We start from the raw sequence: 18,313 nt of genomic DNA on the forward strand, positions 1-18,313 counted from the left end.
GGTGCCTATCTTCAAGAAAGGGAGGAAAGTGGATCTGGCAAACTAGGTCCATCAGCCTGACCTCTATCCCAGGGAAGGTCTTAGAAAAGTTTATTAAAGAGGCCATCCTTAATGGACTGGCCAACACCAACATCCTGAGGGATAGCCAGCACAGGTTTGTTGCGGGTAGGTCTTGTTTAACCAATCTCATTTCCTTCTACAACCAGGTGACCTATCACCTGGACAAGGGAGAAGAGATTGATGTCATATATCTTGATTTTAAAAAAAGTCTTCGATCTGGTATCCCATAATCACGTCTTGGCAAAACTGGCCAATTGTGGCCTTGGGTCCACCACAATCCGCTGACTGAGGAATTGGCTCCGTGGTCAGACCCAGAGGGTAGTTATCATAGTGCCCTGTGACCAGTGGGGTCCCCCAAGGCTCTGTCCTTGGACCCATATTGTTCAACATCTTCATTAATGATGTGGACATTGGAGTCAGAAGCGGACTGGCCAAGTTTGCCAATGACACCAAACTCTGCGGCAAAGCATCCACACCCAAAGACAGGAGGGTGATCCAAGCTGACCTGGACAGGCTCAGCAAATGGGTGGATGAGAACCTGATGGCGTTTAATACTGAAAAACGCAAGGTTCTCCACCTTGGGAGGAAAAACATGCAGCATCCTTATAGGCTCGGCAGTGCTACGCTGGCTAGCACTATGGAAAAAGGACTTGGGGATTATCATTGACCACAAGATGAACATGAGCCTTCAGTGAGATGCTGCGGCTAGTAAAGCAACCAAAACGCTGGCTTGCATCCATAGATGCTTCTCAAACAAATCCCGGGACGTCATTCTCCCCTTGTACTCAGCCTTGGTGAGGCCGCAGCTGGAGTACTACGTCCAGTTTTGGGCCCCACAATTCAAAAAGGATGTGGAGAAGCTTGAGAGAGTCCAGAGAAGAGCCACGCGCATGATCAGAGGTCAGGAAAACAGACCTTACGACAACAGGCTGAGAGCTATAGGGCTCTTTAGCCTGGAAAAGTGCAGGCTCAGGGGTGATCTGATGGCCACCTATAAGTTTATCGGGGTGACCACCAGTATCTGGGGGAACGTTTGTTCACCAGAGTGCCCCAAGGGATGACGTGGTCAAATGGTTATAAACTACTGCAAGACTGTTTCAGGCTGGACATAAGGAAGAATTTTTTTTACTGTCCGAGACCCCAAGGTCTGGAATAGACTGCCATCGGAGGTGGTTCAAGCACCCACATTGAACGCCTTCATGAAAAAGTTGGATGCTTATCTTGCTGGGATCCTATGACCTCAGATGACTTCGTGCCTTCGGGCAGGGGGCTGGACTCAATCTTCCGAGGTCCCTTCCAGTCCTAATGTCTATGAAATCTATGTTTTTAATGTTTTTTAATCTTTTAATGCCATAAGCAAAACAATACTTAAGAGCTAGTTGAAGTAAGGGCAGTTTATTTGAAATGGAGGAAGAGGGAGGAGGGAAAAATGACTTTTCTTTACCCATAAATTCGTTAACTGTAAACTTTTCCATACTTGTTTTACCTACTGGAAAAGATTAAGAAGAATGTTGTGCTCCCTCATTTCATTTGAGAGAGAATGAAGATGAATTTAGTAGTAGGAATATGGTGTGAGGAACATGAACACGCTTGAACTCTAAATGGTGTCAAAATTCTTATGTGAATGTTTTGAAGGTTCCAGCCATTATTTCTATTCATGGTTCCCTGGAAGGAGATAAGTTTAGTAGAATTTTTTTTTTTTACATTGCTCTCTTGTATCTCCATAATGTGCTAATGAAATTGTAAGTGCAGCAGTAGCACAGAAAAACAGGAACACATCAAAGAATGGTGGAGGAATCAGGAGACTGAGAGACTGAGAATGAGACTAAAGATTATACACAACCACAACTACTACTGCCATAGAAGTCTATTGTGGGCAATCCTGAAGTAAAAATTTGTAAGTCCGATATTATTTTTCCAACTGAAAAATGGACATGACTTTATTAAGTTATACAACCATGTTTTATGTGGTTATTATATCGTTCACCCTTTGATAATTTGTACACAAGCTTCTGGTGGAGAAATAGTTTTTTTGAGGTCTGAATGAATCAATTGGCTGCTGGAGATAAATCAAGTAATGGCTACAAACAGCTGCAGTAGACACTTAAATAAGCAGAACACAGTTCATAGTTCTTACTTTTTCTCCAGTTTTTTCTCCAGTTCTGTTTGCCTGTACACCAATCTTTATCATAAAAAATAAAAAAAAAAAGAAAAGAAAATACCGTTTCCTAAAGACTCTTTTCTGAATAAGAAAGCCTTTCTATTTCTAGCCTCTTGGAAGCTTTGGATAGAGAAAAGGCAGAAGACTATTAATGAAGAGGATGCATTTGTGGCTGCCCCTAATGATGTGGAAGGTCAGAAGCAGGATAATTATTTTTACTTCCTAAGACTAGAATGTGACTTGGGGTATGTGTAGACGCAGTGGGGGCCCTAAATTGAAGCAGTGGGTTTTAAAAAACATTGCTTCAATTTAGGGCTGATTAAACCCCTGTGTCGTGCACACACCCCACTGACTTACCTGCCTCTCCAGTGGGGAAGGGAGGGTGAGCTACCAGTGCACGAAGCAGTCCCTGGGCTGCGGAGGCGGGGGGAAGAGGGGCTGGTGCTTCCCTTCGTGGCAGCTGCACCCCCACCCCACCCCAGGTGGCACCTGACCGCAGGCACCTGGCTCGGGCAGTCCTGGGGGGCACTGCAGCCGCAGAGGGAAGCACTAGGCCCCTGTGTAGCTCAGGCAGGCTCTGGGGGGGGGGCATGGAAATCAGGCTCACCTTGCTTTTCTTGGGCGGAGCTGCTATCCTGGGCTTATACCAGACTGCCTTCAGGACTTCCTGCAGAGCCATGGAGCTGCACAGAGTCTGGTGCTTTGCTTCACAGCTGTAGGAGCAGCTCCAAGGAGTTTTAGTTTACTGTGCCCCAAGTCATTTAAGGTGCATTACACCGCTGAATTTCCTAGAGCGGCTGGAATTAATGTGCAATACACTGCCAATGGGTGCAAACACTGACACCATTAAAGAGATGCAAAAACATTTAGCCCACTTTAAGTGTTGTACATGTGCCTCTCGTTTCATCCATACACAGCCTTAAAGCCTAAGTACAGATAGTCAAAAAGTCAAAAGCTGAATCGATTCAATCTTTGTAGGTTAGTCTAAGCTGTGTAGATTGAACCCATAATCAAGTGAACAGACATTCAGTTTTGATTCTGGAAATGCAGCCACATGCCTGCAGTGGCCCAAACCAGAAGCCAGGCATGCTAAAAAAAAAGCATGCCTCTCTGCTTGGCTGAAGCAGACCAATTGAATCTGGAGGGGATATGGGACAGAAGTTCAATAAACTGATTTAACCTAAATCAGTTAAATCTGATACTACATCTATCGAGGTTTATCTTAAACTTGTTTTGGCCATTTTGAAAGTGGTTTATGTGCACTGAACTTCTGTTGTGTTATAGGTTTGAACTGGTTTCTGATCACTTATTCTGATTTTATGTGTAATTTCTGTCCCTAGGCAAAGAATTCAGGGTCAAAGCTCATGTTTAATATAAATCCATCTTCATTTAGGAAAGTTATATTGTAATATAAAAAACACACCTCTTGGAGTGGAGTGAATACATTTGAAAAACTTATTCCAGTTTGCCAGGTTTAGTGCAACTAACAATATTGTAAGCTATTGGAATATCCCACAAGCCATGTCTTGTTTGTGACTTTTTTTTAAATAATACATTTGCCAAAGAAGTGCCTAAGGGCCAACTAGGAAAAGGCCCTACTGTGTTAGATAGTCTACCAGCAGAATAGTGAATAGTACTTCCCAGAAGAGCTTCCTACCTAAAGAGAAAGGACAGATGAAGGATGAGTGGATTAACATTCAACTGTACACAAGACAAATGGAGAGTGGGATAGTAACAGGATTTCAGGGTTTCTTTAGTTTTTTTGGCGGGGTGGTGTTAGATGACTGGCTTTATCTAGGCAGCACTAAGCTAAAAACAAATACTAGAGAAGGCAAGGGAAAGAAGACATTGAAGTGAAGAGATCAGGAAATGAGGGCAGTAGAACTAAGAATATATGAGAGGCAGGTGTGGAATAAGAATGAGGTGAAGAAAGAGGAGCAAAGAGTTGGAGTTATTAAAACCTGGATACAATGCAGTATCTATCATAACATTTTAAAATTCAAATGCAGCCACCAAAGAACAATTATGAACATTCTTGGATTTTCTGTTTAAATGCTTATGTATTACCACTAAATCTTTAAAATGGAACTGGCCAAAAACAAGGAAGAGCTTTGGTATATGTATTTTCTGATTAGCAATTAACTTTGCAAAGCTAAATGTAAACATAGGAATGATTGAGTTTTTAAGTTAGAATTTATCCAAATCTATAATTGTATGGGTTAAGTTCAGTAAATCAATGGAGCCTTGAATCATCTATTAAAAAAACCAAATTTCTATTAAAACAAAAAGAGAAAAAAATCAACCATTTGGTATTTCAGTTGTACTAAAAGAAGTGTGTGGGCAGAGGGGGCATGGGTTTTAAAAAGTTGATGCTGTTTATATAATTAGAAGGATAAAGAGCTAATTGATATGTTAGTAGAGAAAACACAAAATAATTTCTTTGAGTCACTCCACTATCCTTACATTTCTTGTTGAATTACTTTCCATTTTAGATATAAGACTGCCACCCATAGCTTAAAATGAATGTTAGGAACCTTTGGAAACAATAACATCCTTGTGAGTGATTAAAATAAATTTAATTACAAAGTAGGCCACTAGGATTCTGAAAAACTCTTTATGGCTCAGTCAGTAAAGAAGAGAGGAATAGGGGATCTTTTAGTGTTCTTATAAACTGAAATGACACTTGGCAAGTAGAACATTTTAAGAATGAAAGGGGTCAAACATGCAGCATCATTAAGTTCCAGGCATCTATTTCCTGGACACATTTTGCTAAACTTGGAGCCCAGTCAACAGTCTTTGCAAATTGTGTACTGAATGTAATTATGCTCCATATATTGTTTGGAGAGGCTGGGAGATTTGATTGTTTCACTTGCACTGTTAAGTTATTCAGTATTTGCTACTTCATAAAAATAAATTGTGCACTGGTGGTGTAATAAACTAATGAAAAGCATGCCTTATTAAATGGCTGTAGTTTAAAAGTTATATGAGTTATTGGAAGAATTCTTTTGGTATCTGTTTTTTCCTCTTCTACAGATGAATGATCTTTCCATTTGTGGACCTATGTCCTGCTTATTTTAAGTTTTAATACTTAATAGCAAGCTTAGTATATACAAAAGATGTTCAATTGAAACCATTAGACAACGAAGACTTCACTCCACATTTGCAAGTTCTCAAAAGTCTTCCCTTTAATAATGCATCTCTATGGAAACTCCTTTCAGGAAAGAGAAGATAGTTCTGTCCCTATAACTACACAATCTTCAGCTCTCTAGGCTGCAAGGCAATACACTTGTGATGGTTAACTTATCTAGTAAGAATTTAAGCAGTACTACCAGGTCACTGAACATGCAAGAGGCTAGCTTTGCAAAATTCCATATGAATCGCCTTAACTTGGGGGCAGGAAAATGGCTTGCGGGCTGGGTCCGGCCTGCAAGGGGAGGGAGGGTGGTGTGTGTGTTGGTAGGCTGAGTCCCACACATGCACCCTACTATACATATGCACCCTCCCCCCCCCAATCTCTTCACAAACACCACACACATCCATATGCTCTTTCACCCCACACCCAGTATACGCACATACCCACAGCCTCCCACAAACCTATAACACCCCTCATGCCCCCACCCTCCCACAATATACAAGAGTAAGATTTAATTTTAAGCTATTATATACAATCACCGATATGTACACTACACAAACGCAACTAAACCAGGACAAAAATATTCTTTGAAATCATAGATTCATAGATGTTAGGGTCGGAAGGGACCTCAATAGATCATTGAGTCCGACCCCATGCATAGGCAGGAAAGAGTGCTGGGTCTAGATGACCCCAGCTAGATGCTTATCTAACCTCCTCTTGAAGACCCCCAGGGTAGGGGAGAGCACCACCTCCCTTGGGAGCCCATTCCAGACCTTGGCCACTCGAACTGTGAAGAAGTTCTTCCTGATGTCCAATCTAAATCTGCTTTCTGCTAGCTTGTGGCCATTATTTCTTGTGACCCCCAGGGGTGCCTTGGTGAATAAATACCAATTCCCTTCTGTGCCCACGTGATGAACTTATAGGCAGCCACAAGGTCGCCTCTCAACCTTCTCTTGCGGAGGCTGAAAAGGTCCAGTTTCTCTAGTCTCTCCTCGTAGGGCTTGGTCTGCAGGCCCTTAACCATACGAGTGGCCCTTCTCTGGATCCTCTCCAGGTTATCCGCATACCTCTTGAAGTGCGGCGCCCAGAATTGCATGCAGTACTCCAACTGCGGTCTGACCAGCGCCCGATAGAAGGGAAGTATCACCTCCTTGGTTCTGTTCGTCATGCATCTGCTGATGCACGATAAAGTGCCATTGGCTTTTCTGATGGCTTCGTCACACTGCCGACTCATGTTCTTCTTGGAGTCCACTAGGACTTCAAGATCCCTTTCCACTTCCGTGCCACCCAGCAGGTCATTTCCTAGGCAATAGGTGTGCTGGACATTTTTCCTCCCTAGGTGCAGCACTTTGCATTTCTCCTTGTTGAACTGCATCCTGTTGTTTTCTGCCCACTTGTCCAACCTGTCCAGGTCTGCTTGCAGCTGTTCCCTGCCCTCCGGCGTGTCCACTTCTCCCCATAGCTTTGTGTCATCTGCAAACTTGGACAAGAGTACATTTCACTTCCTTGTCCAAGTCACTGATGAAGACATTAAAGAGTATCGGTCCAAGGACTGAGCCCTGCGGGACCCCACTGCCCACACCCTTCCAGGTTGAAACCGACCCATCCACCACGACTCTTTGGGTGCAACCCTGTAGCCAATTCGCTACCCACCAGACCGTGCAGTCATCCACATCGCAACCTCTTAACTTGTTCACCATTATGGGGTGGGATACCGTATCGAAGGCCTTCCTGAAGTCTAAGTATACGACATCCACCCCTTCTCCTGTGTCCAGGCGTTTCGTAACCTGGTCATAAAAAGAGACTAGATTAGTCAGGCATGATCTGCCTGCTACGAACCCGTGCTGGTTTCCCCTCAGCATAATTTGTCCTGCTGGGACCTTGCAAATGTGAGCCTTGATAATTTTTTCAAAGATTTTGCCAAGGATGGAGGTGAGACTGACTGGCCTATAATTGCCCGGGTCCTCCTTCCTCCCCTTCTTGAAGATGGGGACCACATTGGCCCTTTTCCAGTCCTTCGGGACTTTGCCCGTGTGCCACGAGCGTTCAAATATTCCCGCCAGTGGCTCTGCAATGATGTCAGCAAGTGCCTTCAGCACCCTCGGATGGAGCTCATCCAGGCCTGCCGACTTAAAGGCATCCAGTTCTTCCAAGTGACTCTGCACCATCTCAGGGTCTACGCATGGTAGTCTGGCGCCTTGCTGCTGCCTCAATTAATGAATGCTGTCATCAATTAATGAATGTTGTAGATGTTTGCTTTTTAATTTGATATTTTTCTGGTTCCAAGATGGCAAAACCTCTTGCTGAACAGAGTACTTCCAGGGGCAAAGGTCAGGTGTTAGGGGGCAGGCTCCTGGTCACAAGATGGTAGCCAGGGGGCAGGGCACCTGTCAAGGGGCGGGGCTATCTATGCAGCCCTTGGCAGCTTGCCATAACTTGGTAAGCAGCCCTGAGCCTGAAATAATTGCTTGCCCCTGCCTTAAGTAATATTTTTCTCTTACAAATAAAATATTCATATTTACTATTGCAGTAATGGGGAATATATATCTTCCAGACTAGACTCACAACCTTTTGTGATAGTTTGGGAAGGGTGACTTAGGTCACTAAATAGCTACAGTTGCACACAAGTCTTTAAGGGGTAAGATCCTAGCTATAATATGGAAATAAATATTAATTGAGTGTAAGATTGGAAATGGCAAGTTTTGGGAAATTGCTCTGTATGCTAACATCCATCCCTGAGACACAGTCCTTTTAATGTGTTGATTTCAATATATGGTATGGACACATTTATGACCATATTTGTCTATGCACAATGCCTTGGCTGGGTGCTGTAGGATCCTCAGTGGAACTGTGGAGAGCTCTGGCATTGAAGTCTCTGCCTACTTATGACTGGCAAAAGTGTTCTGCACTTTCCAATGACTGCTAGGCTTCTGCAGTCTCTTGTCTATGTATCAAGAATACAGGCAGTCCTCGACTTACAACGTTTTGCACTTGCAACGTTTATAAATTGACACCCTGTTTCAACTTTACAATGCCAGTTTTGACTTTGCATTGGATCAAGCGTTGTAATGCCACGCCAGCAAACAAGTTCATTCCATCACTCATCTCCCTGGAGAACATCTGTGTAAAGAAGTGAGAGGGAGCGAACAGAAGCCCCAAGGTGTCTTATGTGCTGGTCAGGGGAGGTCAGGAGAAGGAAAGCAGCCTGCAGCAACAGACGGAGAGAGTAAAAATAAGCAAAACTCACTGCATGGAGGGCAGGCAGCGCTGCAGCTGGAGACCGGAAAGGAAGGAAAATACCCACCACATTTCCAGAGTAGCATCTCACGCAGGATTGAAGGAGGGAGGCTGCCCAAAGGTATTTCCGGCCCCAGAGAGGGGTAGAGAGGGGTCAGTTCCCTGCAGGGAGAGGGGAGTGGCTGAGCATCCCATCCCTGCAGGCAAGGGCTGCGGAACTTGCCGGAGGAACGCCGCAGGAGTGACCCTGAGCAGGAGGCCGGTGGAGGCCTGCTCACACACGGCGAGTGATTTAATCTTCGGAGCGGAGCTGCAGCTGAGGATCCGGATTTCCCCCCCCAGAGTACAGAGCTGCTCTTCTCTGCTAAAACTTAGTGCTGGCTGTGAATGGACTACAAATCCCAGAGGCACCTGGAAGAGGGAAAAGGAAGTGACAAGCAGCCTGAGAGTCCTGCTACTGTGATTGTAGACTGCAAATCCCAGAGACCTTGGGAGCAGCAGGAAGAGTAAGCGAACACATACCCCAGGCTGTCTATAGTTCTTCAATTTTATAGTTTTTCTAAGAAAGAACTATTCTTATTTAAGCCTTTATGAATTCAATGACACTACCTTCTCCCGCACACACCGCAGGCATGCTCTAGCCCCTCCCCCCCCTTTGGTTTGAGCTAGTGCAAGCATGTGGCTGCATTTCCTGAATCAGAAGTGAATGTGTGTTCATTTGCTTATCGGTTCAATCTCTGCAGCTTAACCTGTAAAGACTGAATCAATTCAGCCTCAGTCTTTTTGACTGTGTGTACTAAGCTCTTGAGACCCAGAGTTGGAATGTGAACTATTTATAATAGCAGGAATATGGGCAGTTTGTTAACAGCAATTTGAATGCTATTTGTACAGGCAGCCCAATAAAGAGGTTCTGAGTGTTGGGCTGTAAATAGATGTCTCAATTGGCATGAGTTGTTTTGTTCCAAGATGTGACCCAGAGAGTTGTGGTGGATGGGTCGGTTTCAACCTGGAAGGGTGTGGGCAGTGGGGTCCCGCAGGACTCGGTCCTTGGACCGATACTCTTTAATGTCTTCATCAGTGACTTGGACGAGGGAGTCAAATGTACTCTGTCCAAGTTTGCAGATGACACAAAGCTATGGGGAGAAGTGGACACGCCAGAGGGCAGGGAATAGCTGCAGGCAGACCTGGATAGGTTGGACAAGTGGGCAGAAAACAACAGGATGCAGTTCAACAAGGAGAAATGCAAAGTGCTGCACCTAGGGAGGAAAAATGTCCAGCACACCTACAGCCTAGGGAATGACCTGCTGGGTGGCACAGAGGTGGAAAAGGATCTTGGAGTCCTAGTGGACTCCAAGATGAACATGAGCTGGCAGTGTGACGAAGCCATCAAAAAAGCTAATGGCACTTTATCGTGCATCAGCAGATGCATGATGAATAGGTCCAAGGAGGTGATACTTCCCCTCTATCGGGCGCTGGTCAGACCGCAGTTGGAGTACTGTGTGCAGTTCTGGGCGCCGCACTTCAAGAAGGATGCGGATAACCTGGAGAGGATCCAGAGAAGGGCCACTCGTATGGTTAAGGGCCTGCAGACCAAGCCCTACAAGGAGAGACTAGAGAACCTGGACCTTTTCAGCCTCGGCAAGAGAAGGTTGAGAGGCGATCTTGTGGTTGCCTATAAGTTCATCACGGGGGCACAGAAGGGAATTGGTGAATTTTTATTCACCAAGGTGCCCCCGGGGGTTACAAGAAACAATGGCCACAAGCTAGCAGAGAGCAGATTTAGACTGGACATTAGGAAGAACTTCTTCACAGTTTGAGTGGCCAAGGTCTGGAATGGGCTCCCAAGGGAGGTGGTGCTCTCCCCTACCCTGGGGGTCTTCAAGAGGAGGTTAGATGAGTATCTAGCTGGGGTCATCTAGACCCAGCACTCTTTCCTGCTTATGCAGGGGGTCGGACTCGATGATCTTTTGAGGTCCCTTCCGACCCTAACATCTATGAATCTGTGAAAACTGGGGAAGCATAATCCTGTATACACATCACCCTTTGAAGTTGAATTGCTGCTCCTTTGCCAGTAGATGGCTAGCAAGAGCGCACAGATTGTCCCTGGAATTAACTGCAATAGCCATACAGACATACAGCAGGATATCCCAGGGAAAAGTGTTAGTGTATGTTATCTGGCAAAACTCAGAAGGACTTGAAGTGGGCTAATGGACATTATGCCTGTATGATCCTGGGACAAAAGGTTTTCTCCTGGAACAAATGCAACATCTATTTGTATCCTTATTAACAAAGAGGCCCTTGATTCTAATTAACTACCAGATAGCAATTGCAGGGGTACTTGGAGTACTCGCCAAAGCTGTCATGTTACAATTGCTATTCAACTACACACTTCAGTTGCAGTCATACAAAGAATAGGAGCATGCTGATTCAGGCCATGGCAAGCACTCAATTTCTGCTCTTCACAAATATTAAAGCTGAGTTCATCATCTCTCAGAAGCCTGAGGAAAGCTTGCATGGATTGCAATAATAGAGTAGAATCAAGGCAATTTATGCCATGTGGCCCCATATAGGCTTATTCCTTCCCTCCTGTCCCTTATCAATTGGAGAGAGCTGGCTGCAGGCTAACAAGAAATGGAGGTGCCCCTTCTCAGGCCTGCCTCTTTCTCTCCAAATTTTTTTTTTTAGCCATATTCTTGCTTTTGTCTTCCTTGTCCTACTCCTCCTGTCTCTGTTGTTTGACACTTATTTAATATCAGAAGCAATGTATTCCTTTGGAAAATACTTCTTGTCAGTGGCCACACTCTATTCGTGCAGAGTTTTGTTCCTTAGATAAGCACCGGTGTGTAATGCTTCTCACAACAGCAAGAAACACTGCAGAAGGTAATAAAATATAAAATATAACATACAAATACTTGTGGTGTTGAGCTTGCTGTCAACCTTTTGCTACTGCATATGAAGTAAATATGAGGCCGGACTTTAAAATGCTATTTTTAAGAAGCCATTTTGTTTTCGTGGTTTTTTTTTTATTTGTGATGTCATGATTTATCCAAGCACTGCATGCAATTGTATAAACATAATACATTATCCTAATGAAGAAGAGTTTTGTCAGTGACCCCTACAATTTTTCAAATGGAGGTGCAGATCCCTTTGAATTGTAAGTGTAAGTATCTCCAGGGGTCCACGGACCACAGGTTGAAAACCACTGACCTACCTGGCTGAGCTTGGCTATTAGTAAAAGACATAGATAGTACTTGCATGAAGAAGCCTTATTGTCTCTGTGGAGAGCAGTCACAGTAGTATTTACCACCTGTCAGAGATCTGACCAAAAATGGCTGCTGCTTTCTATCTGTGGCAGAGCATCACTGGTGCCTGCCACTTTAAGGGCTAGATCAAGCAGTCAGCAGGTGTTTGATTACGGTGGCCATTTTAGAACTCTGGCTGCCTATCTAAACAAGAGCAGTTTGCTGCTGGGAGGCAGGAAAGAAACATTGTTTGGCTGAGCTGCTGCATGGGAACATCTTGGAAGTAGGAGCAGGAGGTCCTGGTCCTGGGCATGACCTAAAACTGCACCCTGCCAGGAGTGGGTGGTCTGGTGGGACTCCCAGTGGTGTGGGAGCCCCCAGGAAATACCAGGCCAGTTACCACCCTGGTGAAAGGCAGGTGGGGTGCCTTAATCCCAGCCCTCACCTTCGGGTGGGTTATATGATCCATCTAATCCAGGGAAGGCCAGGTAAGCTTCTTGAAGCACCTAAGCCTGCTGGGGTGAGTGACCCCACAGGGCCAGGCACGCTTTGAAGCACCTGAGCTGGGATTGGGGGGGACCCCGATCTCTGAGTGCAGGTAGGAGGCTTAAACCTAACCTGAGGAACCTGACTGGTCAGTGCTGGGGCCAGGACACCAATAGGGGTCAAAAGGGCCAGGGGCCCACTGTGAGGAATGCCCATATAGAGCAGAGAAGCTTGGGGTTCTGACTGGCCTGAGAAGGGGTCAGGGCTTAAAGGGAAGCTGAAGGTCCCAGGGAAGGGGCCACAGCTAATGGGCGAAGGGGACTGTTGAGTTGGCTGCCTGAGATGCCATTTGTGAGGCATGAGCTGCGATTTAGTCCGGAACAGAGCCGTGGATAGCTCCCCAATATTGGGGTGTATAATGGGCAGCATTCTGCCTAATTATCACATCGATATTATTGCATATTATAATGCATGGCTGACCCATAGACAGGGGGCAGGCCAGTGTTTGCACTGGGCATGAAAGCTTGCCCCTGTCACACTATCCCATCTAGTTTCTACATGCAGACTAATGGAAGTTGCTAAACCAGTTTTGACAATCCTTTTCTCTTTGTTTAACCAGAATATCCCAAATTTAGTAAACACGTTGTTTACATGTCTTAATTCCTGCCTGTTACAAAGTCTCTTATTGAGTATTCTCACAATACCACCAGAGCTGGAACCACATGTGCTTGTGACATATGAGACAGAGTAAAAGCATCAAAGAAAGCAATTTGGTTTCAGCAAATTGGACTCTACATTTTATTGTCAAATATTATGTAGAAAACTGCAAGGGGGAGAATGATTCCAGGTATGCCTCTAACTAATGATAGGAAAAGTCACCTCTTCTTCACTAGGAGGGGCTATGTAGATGTATTCAGTGATCCTTTAAAAACAAACCAATCTAATTGACACGTACGGTTGTTCCTTTCTCTTTCTAAACATTTTGGTGATAAAGTTATGTTCACATTTTCTAAAGCTCACTCCAGTCATCTTAATTGACTGAAAGGTTAAGCACAATACTGATGATCATTGGCAACTTTTCTAGCTGATTTAACTCTATCAACAAGCTTGTTACGATCTTTAATGGATGTATCCGTTGCTCTGGAATACTGGGAACAAGAAAAAGAAAAGCTTTTCCTTCTCTTTCAAAACAAACCAACATCTGTAGCCTATGCTGAAGTGGCATGAATGGATCAAATTTATCCTTGATGTAACTTTAGCAAAGAGATGAGTGTTTCAAGTGGTTAATAGTATTCAAGAAGGTCATCTTTGTGTATTTATTAGCCAGGTTCCATTGTAGTCCATGGGGATAGGCCACATGGAAACTTATATTAAGGCATGGCAGAAAATCTTAATTCCATTGACTTCAGTGGGGACAGGATTTCAGGTGGTGGGGTTTTTTGGGTTTTTTTTTGTTTTTTTTTTCAGAACATGTTATTTAGCGTTACTGAGTTCATCTATTTTTAATTTTGTTCACCTCTTAAATTGTCCTTGGTATGTGTGTGTTTGTGTTTATACATGCAGACAACTCATTTTGAGTTTGTAGCAAAATAAGACCATTTTCATAAAATATGCAATGTGCTCTCTACTACTTTTTCTCCTTGCAGAAATAAGAGACCAGCTTGTGTTCGATCCTAAAGGCAAGTAAGAAACTATTCAGGCACATATTGCCATTGGAATCAGTGACTAGTTGCATGAACAAAGTTGATCAGGGCTAGGTACAGACAGCGAAAAAGCCTGAAGCTGAATCTGTTCAGTCTCTGCAGGTTAGTCTAAGGTGTGCAGATTGAATTGATTAGCAAGTGAACACATTCACTTTTGATTCAGGAAATGCAATCACATGCCTGCAGTGGCTAAAGCCAGTGGGCACTAGAGCATGCCTGCCAGCCAAAGGGGAGTGAAGAGAGAGTCCTCCAAGGCTCTCACCCCTCCCTGCTGGAATGGAGGGAGCATGGCCAGGGACCAGCCTGGGGCTAGCACACTGGAGGGTGTGGGTTTAAATCTCCTCCCTGTCCCACATGGGACTTGAGCCAGGTCTGCCTGGGTTGGGGGGCAGTGCCTGCCAGGCTTTTGCCTGTCCCTCTCCTGCACTCAGAGTGGGGGGGCAGCCACCACCAGACAGGGGTGGAGTGGGAAAAGGTAGTGGCACTGAATTCATAAAAGCTTGATCATAAAAGCATGAACAAGAATAGTCCTTTCTCTGAAGTGAGCATGTATTGAACACAGCACTTTGCAACCTCAAGCACATGACAGAAAAACCAAAACCTTTGCCTAAGCTAAGATACAGCCCAGTAAACACAGTGAGAGCACATGCACTTAGTCTAACTTAAAATGGAATGTAATACACCAAAAAGACAAGATAAGCCCACTCCCTTCTCCCTATGCCTCAGGAAGCAAGCTGGGCTGGCATCTGGCCATGCCCCCAGCCCTACTCTGGCTAGAGAGCAGAGGGACAGGGCCACCAGCCCCGCTTTCTGGAGCAGACAGCACAGCCCAGCCCTAGGGCTGAAAAGCATGCTGGGATGCTGGGGGCCCTATTTAACTTGAACCAGGAAGGGGTCTGGGACACAAGTTCCATAAACCAGTTTGACCCAAATGAGGTAAGCCCAATACTACATTCAACCAGCTTTGGTTTATCTTATACCAGTTTTGGCCATTTTGAAACTGGTTTATGTGCACTGAACTTCTGTTCTGTTACAGGTTTAAACCAGTTTTTGATGACTTAAACTGGTTTATGTGTAACTTCTATCCCTAGCCCATGAGTACATACTTACTGGATTGGGTTTTAGTGTAACGATTTCTCTGTATCCTATTTTTTAATGGAAAGGCAAGGCAATGGGGTTTTAATATATTAAGGGGTGATGATTATGATGGTCTGATCTATTTTCCAGTGGTTAACCAAAACCTGTTTTGTTATGCTGCTGTTCAGTGACAGATATCCAGACCAGTTTCCCATTGGAAAAGAAATCAGTGAAACTGACTGGGGGGGGGGGACCTCTGCCAGGCCCCATCCCCTGCCTGCTCCCCTAGCCCTCCTGAGAGCCCCCCAGAGCCCCATCCGCTCTCCCAGCGCACCGTGCTTCATGGGGGGCTCTGCCATGTGCCCCTATTCCACACCCACTCTCCCAGCCCTGTTGTTAGCTGCCCAACCCAGCCCCAATGTCCTGGCTCTTAAAAAAACAAAAAACAAAAAAGCAAAAAAAAAACAAAAAACGGGGGGGTGGGGGTGCGTGGGGGAAGCCTCGCAGCAGCTGTGGGCTTCTGGGAGCTCATGGCAGAGCTGCCCACTCAGCATGTGGCAGCAGGATTCACTACCCCCTCTCCGGCCAGGCAGGAGCCTGAGTATGGGTTTTTTTTGTTTTTTGGGGTTTTTTTTTAAGAGCTGGAACTCTGGGATCAGGTAGGGCAGCCATTGATGGGGCTGGGAGAGCAGGCAGGGGTTGGGGCCTGTTAAATTCTGAGATTCAGCCAAATTGAATCAGATTCGGCCAAATTGATTTGGGGCAGTGATTCGAATCGCCAAATCGAATCACTGTCCCCCCAGATTGGCCGACTCCAAAGCGAATACTAGCCTCTTTGTACAGACCTAATATATAGTCTAGTATTTTCTTAATCTGTTTCACTATGTAGTGCAGTTCTGGAAAACAGATGTTCAGAAACAGCCTGTAGGCAGTCTCCTCTTTCAGGAATTTCAGTCAAAACATCACTGCTTAGTTCCTAAAGTTGAATTCTCATCCAAGAATTGACTTTACTTATAAAGATTAGGGCAGACAGCCAACTTACTGCTTTCTGCAGCTCCCCAAACAAGTAATTATATCACAAAACTAACAGTAATGCAAGGCTCTAAGGGCTGGACCTACACTCCAGCTTGCTGGACTCAGGCACACATGGAGTGTGTGGGTAGACTTCTTTATGGTGGCCTTGCTCTAGGCAGGGAAGCACCACAGGCATGGTCACAGATACTGGAGAATTGTCCTCGAGTTTTGTATTTGTTTCAGACTAAAATTTGGAATACGTGCAAAACCAAGGTAAATAATTAGTGAGCCACTTGCAATGTAACTAAGTAGTATTTTGTGTTATGTTACTACAATTAGAAGCAGTAATTTTCACTAGTGCTTGTAAGTCTGCAGATCCAGTTTAAAAACTATGCTTCTGTGTTCAGAAAGTATCAGTTTAATTTGAGTACAGTATCTGTATCTTTCTTAATCCTTATCAACTGACTTGATCATGTTGCCAAAAGCTTGCACTAGAGGACCCTTTCAAGGGATAAACTGGGATAATTGAAAATCAACTATAATAAAAAAGATGGTATGTATTGAATTACAAAATCATTAAAGCCTTGAAGTTGCAAAAAGGCCAGTTCTCTAATTCCATCATTGCCACCAATAGCTGACAAAATGGATTAGTGGGTAGGTTTGAGCAAGAACTACAAAGGAAAATGCCTGATCTTGAAATAAGTTCATATGTTACCAAAATCTATTGTATAATAAAGTTAGTTTATTCCAGTCTTCTGTTCAGATGTGATACAAAATTGTAACTATCTTGAGTTTTGTAATGAGGCAGAAAACATTAATTCTCTAGCTGATTCTTTTTTGTAGCTTGTTAAATTATTGTGATTTGAAAAAGCCTCCTTTCATAGAGACCCTTTAAAGAATTTGTTGAAACTGGTTTAGTGGCTGCAATATAAAATATTAGGAAAGTGAACTATTCCTTCCCAATTAACTTTGTGCTTTACATCTGTAGCAACAATCACTAGTATGTACAGAGTGTGGCACAGCCACTGTAAATCCATATGGCAAGTTGTGTTAGATGCTCTTTCATCTGCTACAGAGGTTCACAAGACACACTCTTAGTTGCCTTGCAAAGGAAGGATTGTTGCCTTACAAAGCTGAATTTGTAATGGAAGAATTACCAATGTGATCTTGCAGTGAAGTTGACAAGTGTTCAGAAATTCAGCCTCTGGCATGTCATGTTATCTAGTTTGAGTAAAATGAACATTTTGTTATTAAGGCAGCTGTTACTTTGAGTGGTGTATAATCTCTTAGATAGCTAGTATTTAAGTTTTCAAAATAGGACAGACCTTTTGGGATAAAATGAGACAGTAAAGGTCTGGTAGCTTTCACGCTTCCAGTAAAAGCCATTACCAAATTATTTTCTAATTATTAATGCATAATTGTGACATCCTGCAATTGCCATATATCTTTTATTTTAAATATTGGGTGAAAAAGCCCACTGATTATTTTCAATGCCTATGTGGTAGCAAAAGCAGAAAGTCCAGAAGTGAACTCTATATTGTTGGCAACCTACTCAATTCACGACTTCACAGAAATTGTGAAATCTGCAATGTCCACAAAATATGAAAAAAATAAATAAATAAATAAAATGCTGGCTCCCCAGTGGTAGCCAGCAGTCCTCATGGCTGCTGCAGCCCAGCTGTGCAGCCCACTAGGGGGAAAATGGGATGGGGACTGCTAGCACAAAGGGGAGTGACCAAGATGGGTGTTGTGCCCTCTCCTCCACTCCTCACCACTGATTGGCTGAGAGGGCTGCCTGTCATGTGGCTTTGCCTCTGTCTACTAATCAGTGGTGAGGGAGCACGTAATGGACAGCTCTTTGAACTAATCAGTGGTAAGGGGCAGGAACACCAGGGCCCCTAAGCTAATCAGAGGCGTGGGGGTCTCTCTTGCACTAACCCATGAAAATGGGGGCTGGCCCCATGATCTGCCCGTGAAATTGGCTGCCTGCCTCCTTCATTTTGATAGGTCCCTGTATGTTGTATATAGCTTTTAAATTTTTCAAATGTTTTGCAGATATAAAGAGATACCTGTAGCTTGTCAATCTTACAGTGCACCTCTTCAGTAATTTTATTCTTGTTCAAAAGCCAGAGAGGTCAAAACATAGGTATATTCTTCAGATCTAATCCTAGGGTTATTATTCCACTTACTAACACATAGC

At 44.2% G+C, this 18,313-nt stretch overlaps 1 protein-coding gene across 10 annotated transcripts in view; it reads left to right on the forward strand.

Moving 5' to 3' along the window:
• Positions 1–18,313, forward strand: part of OTUD7A (OTU deubiquitinase 7A) — a 306,759-nt gene that overhangs the window by 91,470 nt on the left and 196,976 nt on the right. The window contains exon 1 of one of the 10 annotated variants that reach the window (XM_059714797.1): positions 12,043–12,321. The exons of the other annotated variants lie outside the window; for them this stretch is intronic. The gene's annotated coding sequence lies outside the window, so the exon portion shown is untranslated. Of the gene's footprint in view, positions 1–12,042; positions 12,322–18,313 lie in introns of those variants that run through there. 10 annotated transcript variants of the gene reach the window in all.

Source organism: Alligator mississippiensis, chromosome 11 (genome assembly GCF_030867095.1).
Source record: "Alligator mississippiensis isolate rAllMis1 chromosome 11, rAllMis1, whole genome shotgun sequence".
Lineage (NCBI taxonomy): Eukaryota > Metazoa > Chordata > Crocodylia > Alligatoridae > Alligator > Alligator mississippiensis.